The sequence below is a fragment of the Macaca nemestrina genome, chromosome 1 (assembly GCF_043159975.1).
Source record: "Macaca nemestrina isolate mMacNem1 chromosome 1, mMacNem.hap1, whole genome shotgun sequence".
NCBI classification, from domain to species: Eukaryota; Metazoa; Chordata; class Mammalia; order Primates; family Cercopithecidae; genus Macaca; species Macaca nemestrina.
Genome location: NC_092125.1, coordinates 33468311 through 33483105, shown reverse-complemented (window position 1 = coordinate 33483105; position 14795 = coordinate 33468311). Strand labels below are relative to the sequence as shown.

Below are 14795 nucleotides of genomic sequence, written 5' to 3'. Positions count from 1 at the left end.
AGGTCCCTGTGGATGTCCAGCCTGGGCTGGGGAAAGAAGATAGGGCACATCTGCCTGCCTTGTGCTGAAGGGGCATAGGCAGATGAAGCAGCTTAGAAGTTCCACCTGCCAGACTCACCCTTGGCCAATTTAGACATTTTCAGAGCCTCTTTTGGAGAAGGATGGTGGTGGAATCACTCCTTAAGAAAAATTTTTCCAGTAAAAGCAGCTCGGACTTAGAGATTGTGGGGTTGGTCACATCCAGACTACATTTGATCAGTATTGGTAACATGTTACCACCTGCTGCCTGTAAAGACATTAACCTGATTTTTCTAGGACAAGCCTTTGTTACCTTTCTTGATTAGATCTCTGTGAGTTCTTTAATCTCGTAAGGAAATAAGCTGTGTGTGTGTGTGGTGTGTGTGTGCACGCACAATTAGTAAGGAAAGAAGGGCATGGAAGCTGGCTCTAAGCAGATCCTTTTTGGGATCTTTTGACCAGTGCGCGAAGTCATTCAAGTGGACAGGGAGAGAAAAGGGGAAGCAGGAAGAACTGTCACAGGCCCCCAGACTACAGTCAAGTTGGTGCCAGTCCTTGCCCCGGAGTGCCCATTGTTTCTGGGAACATCTGGCCAGGGGTAGTTTGAGTCCTGTTGCAAAATAGTGGGAGTCCCCACTATTTTGTGGACTTTCCTGGCTCTAGCTACACACAGAATACTTCCTTTCCGCAGGAGTAAGATCTTAGACTTTGGATGTCTGAAAAGGGAAATCACACCATTCCAGCACCCATGTAGAGTGCATGTGGGGTCCCAGGGGTGGAGGGTGCCATTCTCTTGCAACTCTCTTATTGCCATAAGAGTTTGTGAGGAGGTTCTTTGGTACAACCCAGTTCTGCTTCCACCTAAAGTCCAAGCACTCCATGACTGAGGCAGGAAGGGAGTGGAACTGACATCCGTCTCAGGGCAGGCACCTTTCAGAAGGCTGGTCCTCTCCGTCAGAGTCTTGGGATTATGCTATAATCATAAGGCATAATCATAAGGATAGTCTCACCTGAGCCCAGCATTCCATCCCACAGGGGCAGAAGATGGTGGGAGTCAGGCCTTCCAGTGGACTGAATATAAAGTAGAATCTGAAATGAAAATAATCCATGCTCCTTAAGAGAACCTGCGGTAGATTTAAATATGGAAAGAGTGGAGGCTCTGGAGGCTGCACACTGACTGTCTGACTGTAAGAGGAACTTGCCTCTCTGAGCGGTGTCTCTGCCTAGAACATAGGGATCGTCACACCTGCTCCATAGGGTCATCGTGAGGATTTAGGAGTTCATGAATGTAAGCACCTGGGCCCGGAGAAGCTCACAGTAAGTGATAGCTATGATTATAATATCCATAACCACAAGTGAGCATAGGCAGTTAGTAATTAGTACATTGTAACTTTTTCAGAGGGTCCTTATGTTTGTTGCTTCAGGCTCAATTCCAATACCATCAGCCTGGTTAAGTAAATGTGGGGATTGAAGATACTGGATGCCTGCATTTTTCTCAGGATTAAAACCATTCTTAGGCTGTTGAGCTCTTAACTGATTCAGGAACCATCTCTGATGAACAAGTGCCATTCACGGAGCATCATCTACTCTGCAAGGCACTGCTCTCAAGCTGGCTGTGTCTCCTGCATGAGCAGCAGCTCCTTTCGTGGGGGTGGGGGAGCAGATGGAGAAGTTATCCTTCCTCCCTCAGACCCCCATTTCACCCTGAGAGCATGGAGCCAGATTCAGGTGGTGGGTGGAGACTCCAAAAGAACAAGCTTCTGGCCCCTTCCCACCTTTCTCCTTCTATCCCGCCCCATCCCCACTCCTGCACCCAGCCCTTCCTTCTGCAGTTGCTCAGTCTCTGATTCTGCTCACCGACATCTCTGCACCTTGCTTATGGAGTGCATCACCTCTCCCACGGGTGTACAGGTGGAGACGTAGTTACAGAGGAAGTCATTTCCTAGAGTCTCATATCAGTTTAGGAAGAATAAAACACAAGCCATCCCTGGAGGGCGGGAGAGAGGAAAGAGCATGCTGAGTGAGAGATGGCGGATTTAATCTGAGTGAGAGATGGCGGATTTTCTCTTCCTGGGCTTTATGGAAGAAGGATCAATGGGGCAAACCGCAGCACCTGCCTACAGATGGAGCTACCTCCACACTCCTTGCTCCTGCTCTCTTTGCTGCAAGCATAGTTTGCCTCTTTGGTTTCCTGCTCCTCTGGGTCCCGCTGGCATCCCCAGCAAGCCAGTCTTGCCTCCCACCTCGCTGCTTTAGAGTCTATGTGACTTTGATCTGTGTCTCCTTTCTCCTTCTCTTTCTCTTTCTGGGCTCGGCTTCCTCACTTGGCCTGCTGCACTGATGCCTTGTTGGGAGCTGTTCTTTCCTCCTCAGCTCCATCACTCACAATGAAAAGTGTGCCTACTAAAATTAATAGACTTGTAAATAAAAGGCGGCTCACCCTTGGCCTTTGCTTCTCCCTGCCTCCCTTCTTCCTGTCCCTTTTTATTTGTTTGTACTCACCAACCTGTCTGCACCTGGAGCCCTCAAAGGACCTTCCTATGTGCCAGGCACTGCTCTAGGTGCTTTCATACAATACTAGAGGCAGTACTAATATCATCCCCATTTGCACAGGGGGAAACAACTGAGGTTCAGAGTGGTTCCAACTTCCCAAGTGTCACACCACTAGAAACTGGTAGCACCAAGATTCCTACCCAGTCTTGGTCCAGAGTTAATACTCTGAATACCACATAAAGTGGCTTCTTTATACCATGACAAATGCAAGGCAAGCAATGCTGTGCTTTTGTTTGCAGACACATTGCTACTCAGTCCTTACACTCAGACCCCACGTGCTCACAGCACCCCTTTATCCCTCACTGTCATCTCTGTGTTAGTCCCCCCTGCCCTGTCCCCATCCCTTGTTGCACCTCTTTTGTACCTTAGCATGCTTTCTGACCCCTCGAGGCTCTGTCTCTGTCCCTCTTGCATTTCCCCAGTCTTCGAGCTTCACTTCAAGCTGTCTGCCTCTGTATTTTTCTCCTTTTAATTTCCTTCATCTCTCTCCTCCCATGGCACGCAGTGTTCAGCTGTCATCCTGCCAGCATCTCTTCTCTATGTCTCTGTCAATATCTCTTTCTCTCACTTCCCCTTTCCCATCTTAACACACTCCTGCCTTTCTCAGTCCCTCTCTGCCATGCTTCTCTTTTGTCTCCCTCTCTTGTTTCTTTCGTGGCCCCATTTATTACTTTAGGGCTCAACCAAGAGCATCTCTGTCTGTCTCTGCCTCCCCGCCCTGCCCCCTCTCCCTTTTCTGAGACTCTCAGCTGCAGATGGGAACCATGTTCAATCCAAGCCCTGTTCCTTGCCAAAGAATAACAATGAACTCAGGAACCACAGAGGCACAAGAAAGAACAGCTCTGTATTTCAAGAGACATTGCGATCTCTTGGGACAAAATGACTTCTTTGCTTTATAAACTCTGGGGCTGGGGAGTGCCCTGCATACAGATGGAGCAGCTGGCTGGTTGTTGGCTTCAGTTGGGGGTCTACATGGTTCTCAGCTAGTGCCTCCTCTCAAAGCCAAGTCCAGGCTGTAGTTAGGTGGAGGCTACATGATCATGGGGAAGCTCTGTCTTCCCTCAAGGCCCTCAGCAGACAGAAGCACAGTACTCAGAGGACCTCTGGATTTGATGGCTGGCAGTGACCATGAATTATCTCACTGGCACTCCTATCTCTCAGGCAGATGAAACAGAAGCCAGGGCAATGGAATTATTTGAGCCAAACAGAATCCAGGCCTTACTCTCCCTCTCTTCAGCCTTGCTCCTCCATGCTGCCATCTGGAACATTGCTTTGATAGCAGGGAGCCATGCAGGCTCTCAGTCTCCCCTGTGGCCTTCTCATGGACAGTCTTGAGTGGCCTGTCCCTCACATTTGCTCAAGCCTGGCCTCTTCCAAGAAACCTTTGATGATTCCAACCTCCCTTGAATCCCTCCTTTCCTCAGTAGCTTGTCTTTTGTAGCTTGCTGGTGATGGTATGTGATATAATCTTTGTAGCTAGGGGGATAGCACTTCATGATAGAATGGACAGGTACTAGATATTTTGTGTACCCAATTGAACTGTAAGTATTTTGAGGACAGGGATCAGGTCTTCTATTAATATTGTCTCTCTCCCTTCTCTAGCTGCTACTTTTATTATTATTATTATTATACTTTATGTTCTAGGGTACATGTGCACAACATGCAGGTTTGTTACATATGTATACATGTGCCATGTTGGTGTGCTACACCTGTTAACTCGTCATTTACATTAGGTATATCTCCTAATGCTATCCCTCCCCCCGCCTCCCCACAATAGGCCCTGGTGTGTGATGTTCCCCTTCCTGTGTCCAAGTGATCTCATTGTTCAATTCCCACCTATGAGTGAGAACATTCGGTGTTTGGTTTTCTGTTCTTGTGATAGTTTGCTGAGAATGATGGTTTCCAGCTTCATCCATGTCCCTACAAAGGACACAAACTCATCCTTTTTTATGGTTGCATAGTATTCCATGGTGTATATGTGCTACATTTTCTTAATCCAGTCTGTAATTGATGGACATTTGGGTTGGTTTCAAGTCTTTGCTATTGTGAATAGTGCCGCAATAAACATATGTGTGCATGTGTCTTTATAGCAGCATGATTTATAATCCTTTGGGTATATACCAAGTAATGGGATGACTGAGTCAAATGGTATTTCTAGTTCTAGATCCTTGAGGAATCGCCACACTGTCTTCCACAATGGTTGAACTAGTTTACAGTCCCACCAACAGTGTAAAAGTGTTCCTGTTTCTCCACATCCTCTCCAGCATCTGTTGTTTCCTGACTTTTTAATGATAATGATTGCCATTCTAACTGGTGTGAGATGGTATCTCATTGTGGTTTGGATTTGCATTTCTCTGATGGCTAGTGAGATGAGCATTTTTTCACGTGTCTGTTGGCTGCATAAATGTCTTCTTTTGAGAAGTGTCTGTTCATATCCTTTGCCCACTTTTTGATGGGGTTGTTTGTTTTTTTCTTGTAAATTTGTTTGAGTTCTTTGTAGGTTCTGGATATTAGCCCTTTGTCAGATGAGAGCTTCTGCACAGCAAAAGAAACTACCATCAGAGTGAACAGGCAACCTACACAATGGGAGAAAATTTTTGCAATCTACTCATCTAGCTGCTATGTTAGCATCAAACACTCAGTCGGTGTTTAGTAAATATGGTCTATGGCCCAGAGGGCTTGCATCTGGATGGAAATTTGGACATTTCTCGCTGGTGCCCCAGCTGTCTGGCCCAGGAGCCTGTCCCATGGCACAGGGAGAATGTATAAAGTCTAGGAAGCTTCAGAGAGGGAAAGTAGAGCCTGAGTGATGATGCAGCTTTGCTCCGAAGCACCCACTAGGCCCATCTAAGAAAGATTGCAAAAAGTCCTCCCATACTTTACCCTGACCCCTAAGGGTAAACTTTATCAATAGTAAAATATAGAGAATTCACTGGAAAATCTTTTCTTAAGCCCTCCTGCAAGTCAGAAGCTGCTTTTTGTAAACTGTTTGTCCCACTTCTGGCAGAACTGTGCCCACCTGACTCGGAGATTTCCTGGCAGTGTGGACGGACACAGGTTTGGAAGCAGGGTAGAACCGAATTGCTCTCCAGAAGTGGCAGGGAGCACAGCCAGTCACCCCGACTGATCACAGCTTTCCACTTGTACTCTGATGGTGCAGATGATCTTGCCTGAAGGGTATCTCCTAGTCTCTGCCAGAAGGGCAGGACCACAGGCCCTGGGGATTCTCTGTCTCTCCTCCCTGACCACTGTGGCTTCCCACTTGGTCTTCCTGTCTCTGCCAAGCCCTTTGGTTTTAGGCCTCTTTGTTTTGCTTATTTAGCTGTCAGTGTCATCTCTGCCTCTGGACTTTGTCTTTGAGATCTCTTTGGTCAATGCCTTGCAGCTGCAAGCTAGCCCACTCCTAGATACAGCTCCTTGGACTATGGGTCAGAGGAAGGATATCTGGCCAGAGGAAGCAGATGGGGGAGGTGGGCAGAGCAGGGAATCGGGACTATCTCAGCACTGTGTCCTCCAGAGGAGACCCCTTTCTGTGAAATGAGGAATGACGAGAAGGTAGCTAAGCCTGCAGACTGGCCCCTGTGACTGGGAGGGCATGAGATAAAGTGGTGGTTTTCAAACATGGCTGTGTATTTTTAAAAAATACAGATGCTAGGGCCCTCCTCTGGAGATGTGAATTCAGTAGGTATAGGGTAGGGCAAGGAAACTTGTGTGCTTAACACGTGCCCCCTCTACTCACCCACTAGGCAGACCTATATCTGGGGAGCACAAAATTACACTATTCCACCTCAGCCTACCTTCCAGGGGGACTGTTACTCAACACCACCTCCCTCATCCTTAGGAAGGGATGCTGTTTCTAGGATGGCTGAGGGTAAGAAACAGGAAATTTTGTGTACTGGACTGGGGTTGGGGAAATAATGAAAAGAATTGCTATGATATAACCCAATCACAGATGCCACAAACTAACTTATAATTGATGCCCATTAGGAACAGCTTTTTCTTTATGATTGTCTAGAACAGAATGAACATTTGACAGTGCCTAATGCACTTCTCAGTAGGAAAGCACTCATTCCTGCTGGCACTTACTCCTAGCCCCCTGGCTTCTCTTTCCTCTCTCTGTCACTCTTGATCTTCCTTCTTCTCTACTTAATAAAAAACACCTTTCATTTCAGTAGCCCTTTGCCATTTTCAAACCTCTTTCCTATCTATTATTTCTTTCCAACAAGAATCTAGCGAGGTGTGCAGAGGTTTTTAATTCCCAGTTAATAGATGAAGTTCAAAATGTATACTGCCTTGGCTAAGGTCACTGCACCAGGAAGTGGTAAACATGGCTTTGTTCCAGCCCGAGCCTACCCCTGCCACAACTCTGTCTCTCCTTGCCCCTTCTCTCCATCTTCTTCTCCTCCCTGCCGGCCTTGGCTTTTCCTCCTGGTAAAGAGTTGTCAGGGAAGCAATTGCTGAGAGGTTTTCTAATGCGGGGAAAGGCCTGTGATGTTGTCGATGTTGTTGTGAAAGGGTCCCTGCTTTGGTGCCCAGCCCTGGGAGGGAGTGATGTGCCCTGATGGGAGGTTCCCTTGTGGGGATGAGTTTTTCTTCCTGTGGCTACTTCCAGAAAGCAAAGTCACAAAATAACGGAGGATCACTTTGCCTCACCCAACCAAAGAGAGACAGCAGTGCCCAGGAGCAGAAACACGAGGAGGCAATGAAGGGAAATCTAAGAAAGTTGCTTAGAGGCCACAGGGGAGGTAGAGGTAGAAGAAGACACCCAGGAAACCCTCACTGAATGCACTCAGGCCACAATTGTTGACATACTCCCCTCAGTTTTGCATGCCAGCACAGCATGCCGTCTGGCAGTTAAGGAACAGCAGTGCAGTTATGTTCCAGTTATACTCCAGCTCTTCTTTCTTCAGCCTGTCTTAATACTTCTTGCCAATGAAGAGTAGCCCAGCAAGGGAGAAGTAGAAAAAGCATTCCCTTGGGATTGCACACACTGAACCCCCAATCCTATCTCGGCTACTTATTTTCTGAGTGGCCTCAGGTGTGACTGGTCACTTACCCTCTGAGCCTCAGTCCTTTCACCTGGAAAATGGGAACAATGCTTGCCTCCTCTTAGTGTCGCAGGAGGGTTAAGTGAGGTCCTGTGTAGAAGAGCTAGCTCTTGTTTGAGATCAAGGAGTTCTGGGTCCTTCTTGTGGCTCCAATTCTAACTAGCTCCATGTGCAGGAGAGTCCCATGGTTCTTTGTGGCATTTGTATTCAAGAGTTCCATATATGTGAAAGCTTCTGAGAATAGTAAATGCCCATACCAAGGTAAGGAATAATTATCAACTAGGAGTAGACAAGTGGAGAAAGAAGGGAGAAATAGGATTTTTTCCCTTCCTGGCTGCTTTTCCTCTTTTCTAGCCTTTTTGGTTGTTGCTGGTGAGTCTTCTGGCATTTCCAGCCGTGATCCTCATCCCCAGTCCCTTTTCAGTCCTATGGAGAGACCTTTCCTCTGTTTCAGTTCCGATGAGAGTTCTGCCAGCTGTCCCAACTCTGCACACACAGCCAGGTCTGCATGGCCTGCTCCGCTTGCTGGTCTCAACACTCACCAGGTTAGCTGGGAGGTGCCCTGGCCTCTCTCTGGAGGGACAGTTAAAGTGAGGGCTTCAGCTGCCTCGGAGCTGAGTATGGAGGTGGTGAGGTGCGCACTGGGGAAAAAGCCCTCTTGCCTCCAGAAGCTGATGCTCAAGGGGCTTGGCTTTTCCCTTTCCTGAGACAAAAGGTAGCTCAATCCCACCCACCTGCCTCTCAGGTTTGCCTTGGGGATTAATGCAGACAATTGGTAGCTGAGCCCTGGTGAGATATCAAGTGCCTGGAAACTGTTAAATCACAGCTTTCTTGCCCTAATCTTATCACCTGCCATTAAGGATCGGAATATGAAAGCTGTACATTTGTAAAGCTCAGCGCAGTGCCTGCACTGTGCTGCAACAGAGAGAAACTCAAAATAGTTCTTCTTCCCCAGCAGTTACTATGGCACCATGCATATTAGGGATTAACATTTCCCCCCACCACTGCCTTTGAAAGGTAACCCTGACACTGAGCCCTCCCTTTTGCATCCTCCCCACAGTCAGGTGTGATGTTGATAGCATCCAGTGTTTCCAGGGCATCTTTCATTGCCCAGAGTCACAGAACACCAGCCCAGTGTCCTCCCACAGGTCCCCTTCCCATCCCTGTACATGGAGCTACCTGCCCGAATGAAAGTGACAGTTGTCTAATAGCTATGCCCCATCCTACCCAGAAAGCAGACACTTTGACCGCAGGAGGAGAGTGGGAGGTTCCTGCTTAGGTAGCAGCAAGGCTAAGGAAGAGATAAGCTTTTCTTGTAGACAGAAGGAGTCCCATGTTCAGGTCACGTACCTATGAAGGATGTGCAGATATGCTCCATGTGTATTTCTCTGCTGGTAACTCCATCTGTGTGTACACCTTATGTGCATGTGTGTGCATTTCTGCTGTGTGGAACCACCGTGATACCTGTATGGTTGAAGTGTACAGCATACACGTATGAGCGTGTTTACACTGCACACTCACGCAATGCAATTGTGTGTGTATGCACCTGTGTAGTTAAGGGGAGTGATGAATGCAATATTTGTGCTCACACTGCTGTCTGCCATGACAATGGGGTTCCACAAAGGGTTACAGGGCCCACTGGCTCTGGGTTGGCAGTGCCAAGCCGTGCTACCCTCTGTGAGGCAGGTTCATAACGAGGCTTGTAATACTCAGCAGTTATCCATAGAGTTTTAGAGGATCCACAAAGCCCGTTCGTTCAGGCATTGCTAACAAGCCAGCGGCGACAAGCCGACGTGCACAATGGGACAGAGTGAGAAGCTAAGAGAGGTCCTTGTCTGCCTGGCTGCTCTGCAACTTGCCAACATTTTGCTTCTGTCTTGCAAACTTAATGCAATCTTTCTACATTATGTGTCAGAGTCCCCACCTCACACTGAACAAAAAATAAGCTCTGTAGTCATTTTGCAACTCCAACCACCCCCATCTTCCCAAATCCTGCTACCCCTTCTCCTGGCTTTCCCTTCTTTTTTTCTGCACTCTCACTAAATTAGATTAGTCACATTCTTAATTAGCTGTGCGGGTAAGAGCTCTATTAGGTGTTAAATGTTTGTCACAATCCAATTAAAAAATCCATCACAACAGGACAGGTTTTCTGAAGTCCAGCAGATTGATGCTGGAGGGCCTGGTCCTCTCCTCTCTGCCAAGGGATGCATAAGAGGAGCAGGACTGAGACGGCAGAGGGAACTTGGGGAGGAAATGCCCAGGGAGGCCACTTGGCCTGGCGCTAGGACATTGCTGTCCAAGCCTGGAGGAGTCAGGCCACTGTAGGGTGAACAAGCGTCCAGATTGCCCAGGACTGTCTCAGTTTAGCAAAGGGAGTGGCTGGCCACCCTGGTCTCCAACATACTGCTCCCCCTAACCCCACGGGGTGGTGTGGTAAGGCCAGTGTGGTGTGTGTGTGCTGTGTGTGCACATTCATGTGCACATGTGCATGTAGTGAAGTGAGATGGATTGGGGTGGAGAAGGGCAAGATTGACAGCTTAAGCCTGGTAGGAGGCTTTTCGGCTCAAATATAAAGAATGGACTTTGATGGAGTTGGGTTGTGGTTTCCAGGGGTCCAGCTCCAGGCCAGAGCTGCCATTCAGAGCTATGTCTTTCTGTTCCATTTTAAAGAGAATTTCTCAGGAGGGGAGCTATCTCATGGTAAAAAGAAAAGAAAATGAGCATTCATCCCTGCATCCCCAGCCTTTCTTTCTATACCTCCTTGGCCCTTTTCCCTTTTCCTTTAACTTTTCCCCAGGTAGGACCCCTCCCTTTGCATCTCCTCCCTGGTCAAGCTGGACACACACAGACCCTGTTCAATGGACACCTGGTTTTAGACCCTCACTCCCCCAGTTCCCTGCACCACTATATCCATCTCCCTCGCTTCCTCTTTGACATCAGGATGGGGAAGAGAGTTGAGGCACGCAGCGCTATTATTCCACAGTGCTGGGCCCCACAGTGAGAGGGTGAAGGGGAAGTGTAGGCATCAGCACCTCCAGCATCTCCTAGGTGGATTGCACCACATACTTTGCCACTTCAAGTCTCCGGATGTGTGTTTTGTTTTTTGTTTTGTTTTGTTTTTGAGTTGTTTGTTCTTTGGGTGCATCTTTTGTGGCTCTGTCAACCAATAATAACTACACACTGATTGCTTTTTATTATGATTGGCAAGCCGAAATGTCCTGCACTCTCAGTTCTTTCTAATTCTACCCTCCCATACCAGCAGATCTTAAAATCTGACCTTGCAAAGAAGGCTGTCTGGTTCTGTCTGGATGAGGGGAAATGTTTACTCACTTCGATTGTGAGGCCCTGAGGGGCAGGAAGCAAGACTCATTCATCCGTACATCCTCAGCTAGCAGCATGGAGCTGAGTTCAGAGGAGGCACTTAGAAGCCTTTGTTGAATGACTAAACGAATGAGCTCACATTTGAGATTCCCTTTTTATTCTTCCAGCACCCCACATATGCTTGCCCCTTTGCTTGCACATAAAGCAAACACTTAACTGTTTATCTAGCACCTGCTCATTCCTCTGAATGCTTCTACATTCTCTATCAGAGTCACCTTGTCTCTGTTAGTTTATAAATCCCTGAAGGGCAGGACCCCTGTCTGTTTAATTGCTTCCCCACAAGGCTTGCAGCCATGCTAATTCTCTGGACAAATGAACATCCTTGGTGCTGGCTCTCCATTCTTTCACCCATTCTCTAATCATCCATCGAGTGCTTCCTCCTGGGTCAGTGCAGGCTCGGGCTTGAGAAGGACAGGAAAGAAATGTCACATTCTGCCTTTCCCTCCAAGAGCTTGCCATCAGGTTGAGCGGACAAGGCATTCAGAGGAACTAGTTAAGTAGTAAGCTCAAAGCAGATTTTAGTAAGGGACCCTGGTGAAGGATGCAGATGCACCTGCTTTGGGAACTCTGAGACAGGTAAGGGCCCTGTGTAGCTCCAGAGGTCAGAGGATGTTGCTCAGCCTTAGCTGAAACTCAGAAGAGGCCTTGGAGCAGCACTGGGGCAGGGCGTTTCCAAGCAGAGGAATGAGCAGAGACATGCAGACTTGGAATAAGAAGTGAGTCTGTTGATTGGGGGAAAAGAGTGGTGACCAGCCTAGCAGGAAGCAGCATTGCAGAAGGTGCTGCAGAATTGAAAAGGAATATGAATGCAAGCTGATGACAATGATAAATCACACCCAAGCCCTGGAGGATGCACCTGCTTCCTCCTCCTCAGCACACCTGAAAGGCAGGGATCCCAGGTCTCATTTGGCTTGGAGAGGGGTTTGGAAGTTTCTCAAGTGCTGCCAGCAAAAAGAGCTGTGGGATGTCTTCTTGTCTGGTTAGAATTCACCTCTGCGAATGCACAGGTTGTGGCCTGGATGTGGCTGTCTTCACTGAGAAGGCTGCAGAAACTGCCTTTGGATGGAGAGTGAAGGCTTGTCAGTCAATGAACATTAATTTACAAAGACAGTTTATCCTCACTTAGGGAGAACAGCACTTGTAATTGCCCCACCTTCCACTCACTGCATTAAAAAATTAAAATCAAATGATGGAAGTCAGCACATCTCTATTCCTACTTCAGGCCCAGTCCCTGAGTTGTCCCAGTTCATGGGCCAAAGTCAGGGTGGCAACTACAGAAGGATGCCATATCCATGAGAATCTCCTTCTTGTCCATGTTGGCCACAGGTAGATAAGGTGGGGGAATGCAAGCTGGCTGACCAGCAGAGGCAGGGCAGGGATGGGACATTTGTTGAGTGCCTGTGCTTGACACTTCACACAAGATTTTAAATTTAGTCTTCATAATACTTCTGCAAGAAGGTTTTAACGTCCCCATTTTACTAATGATGAAATTGAGACGGAGAGATAAGTAACTTATTCAAAGTCATTCTGCTTGTGGAACAGCAATTTGTATCTATCCATCCATCTTCCATCTCTTTATTCAAATATTTGTTGGGGTTCTGCTATGAGCCAACTAGTGTGCTGATGCCAAAGCCTATACCCTTCAGTTAAAGATTGGTATTCCTTTCCCCCTTTCCAACACACACACACACACACACACACACACACACACACACACACGTACAGTTCATAAGACCCCCTTGGAAAAGGAGAGCATGTGGCAGGGCCTACAGGTCCAGGCTGCCCGAGTAATTATGTTGCTGCTATCACAAGTGCAATTTTATGTGCCTAGTAGGATCAGTTCCTGGAGGTAAGCCTTGCTTCACTCCCTTGTAGAGTCATTAGATTTAGCAAATACAAATACGAGAAACCCAGTTAATTTGAAGTTGGTAAACAATGAATACTTTTTTTTAGTATAAGTATATCCCACACAATTCTGGAAACATACTTATACTAAGCATTTATTTGTTTATTGTTTATCTGAGATTCAAACTTCACTTGCTGTCCTGTGATATCTGGCAAACTTATGCCCTTGCCACCTGTCACTGCCACGATACTGAGTGAAGACTGGCATTGCCAAACCCATTCAGGGGCCCTGGCAAGGTGGTAGAAGTGCCAGGGGTACTAAATGGTCTCTGCCAACCCAGGAAGAGCCAGGGCAGTCCCCACTCCCTCCCTCTTGGATGAATCAGTGCTCCTTACCATGGCCAGCTTGCTCACAAGGCAGCAAGTCTGCCCAGCTGCACAGTGCCAGCTGCTGGGTGGGGCTCTGTCTCTGCATCTCCTGGCTCCTGAGAACTGGACATAAAGGAGGAGTTCAGTGGGCACCATGACCTGGATGGTCACAGGCTCCTCAAAACTTAAACCCAACATGTCCAAAGCTGGCCCATAATCTTTCCCCTAAGCCTGCACCTCTCACCCTCAATGGGCTCAACTTTGGCCATCTCTCTTCCTAGACTTAGATACCCCTAAGGGTGTTCAGTACCCACTCATGGTGTTCTTCCTCCCTCACAACTCTCTCTCCATCCTGTCCTCCTCTCTCCATCTCCATGTCATGGCCTGAGTTCCAGCCATCATCATCCTTCACCTGAATTATTTTAATAGTTTGTAACTCATTCTCCCTCCAACCTAGACCTCACTGAGCACTCTCAGGGTGATCTTTCCCAGATTTAAGCCTGATTTTGTACTTGCCCATATTCAGACTGTCACTGGCTCCCCATGGATTTCAGAACAACATTAATATCTTTAGCCCAGCATATCAGGGTTTGATAATTTGACCTCTTCCACCCTTTTAGGTCCATCCCACCCTCCCCTATCCACATCTCCCTCTCTCTAAAACCATCTGCACTTTCCTGAAAATTTCATGCTCTTTCCTAACTTTATTTGTCATCCAAAATTCAGCCCAATTGTCATCCCTTATGAGAACCCCTCCCCTCTGAGGTTATGCAGCTGCTCCTCTTGTCCCCAGGGACCTGGGCCTGCTCATCTCAGTCACTTGTTGCTATCACACTGCTGTGTGGCACTTTGTGTTCCTGTGAGGAGCTGCATCCACCACCTGGTAAGTGCTCACTAAATAGTAGCTGAATAAGTAAATGTTATAAGCAATTACCAGATTGAAAACTTACTTACCAGCTCTCTGAGCTCACAAATTGCTAACATGGGATTAAAATGCTTTTTTTCCCTGGTTGTTCAGCTGCTGCCCACCTTTTTTACCCTCTTCTGAGGGATGCCATGGTCCCAGGAACTCAACAGGTTCTTCCCACCAGACTTCTTGACCTAGGTTTGAGGTTCTCACACCCTGGATGGCTAGACCCTGATGTAACCGAAATTCCCAAATGGACTTTGACAGCTCTCAGGGGTTAAGGAGGTAACCAGCCTCGTGCCCCTGGACATAGGAAATATTGCTGTGGCTGAGGTCTCAGTATAAGTGAAATGAATTTCATGACCTCAATCTGGAGCCTACGAAGGCATTTTCCGATACTCCAGAAACTCAAAGTGGCCTGTTCCTGCTTGCTGACTACTGCAGGAGAAGTGAGGGGATAAAGAGAGAGGCCATGCTGTGGGTCAGGCTGGCTAGACATGGAGACCTGGCATGGTGTGAACCACACAGTGAAACACAGTGTAGAGTTCCCTGGGGAGGACCAAGGGCCCAAGCCTGACCCTGAGGTTCTTCCTGTGCCACGTGCTGGAAGCAAGGTGCAGACAGTCCCTGTTCCTGCGCTGGAGATGCTCAGAAGCAGTAAAGGTAGCAGCAAA

General features: G+C 47.8%; 1 protein-coding gene and 1 long non-coding RNA gene across 7 annotated transcripts in view; one reads left to right on the top strand and one right to left on the bottom strand.

The window, feature by feature from the left end:
• Nucleotides 1–14795, top strand: part of LOC105484466 (tenascin R) — a 425382-nt gene that overhangs the window by 60545 nt on the left and 350042 nt on the right. The gene's annotated exons all lie outside the window — the stretch shown is intronic.
• The window catches only part of LOC105484462 (uncharacterized), a 46974-nt gene that overhangs the window by 2549 nt on the left and 29630 nt on the right, over nt 1–14795 (bottom strand). The window contains exons 4-7 of one of the 2 annotated variants that reach the window (XR_011611248.1): nt 13242–13337; nt 11880–12056; nt 1876–2005; nt 1029–1107 (exon numbers count right to left, since the gene is read on the bottom strand). This is a non-coding gene — a long non-coding RNA (uncharacterized lncRNA). Of the gene's footprint in view, nt 1–1028; nt 1108–1875; nt 2006–11269; nt 11402–11879; nt 12057–13241; nt 13338–14795 lie in introns of those variants that run through there. The other variant, XR_011611249.1, reaches the window with a different exon arrangement.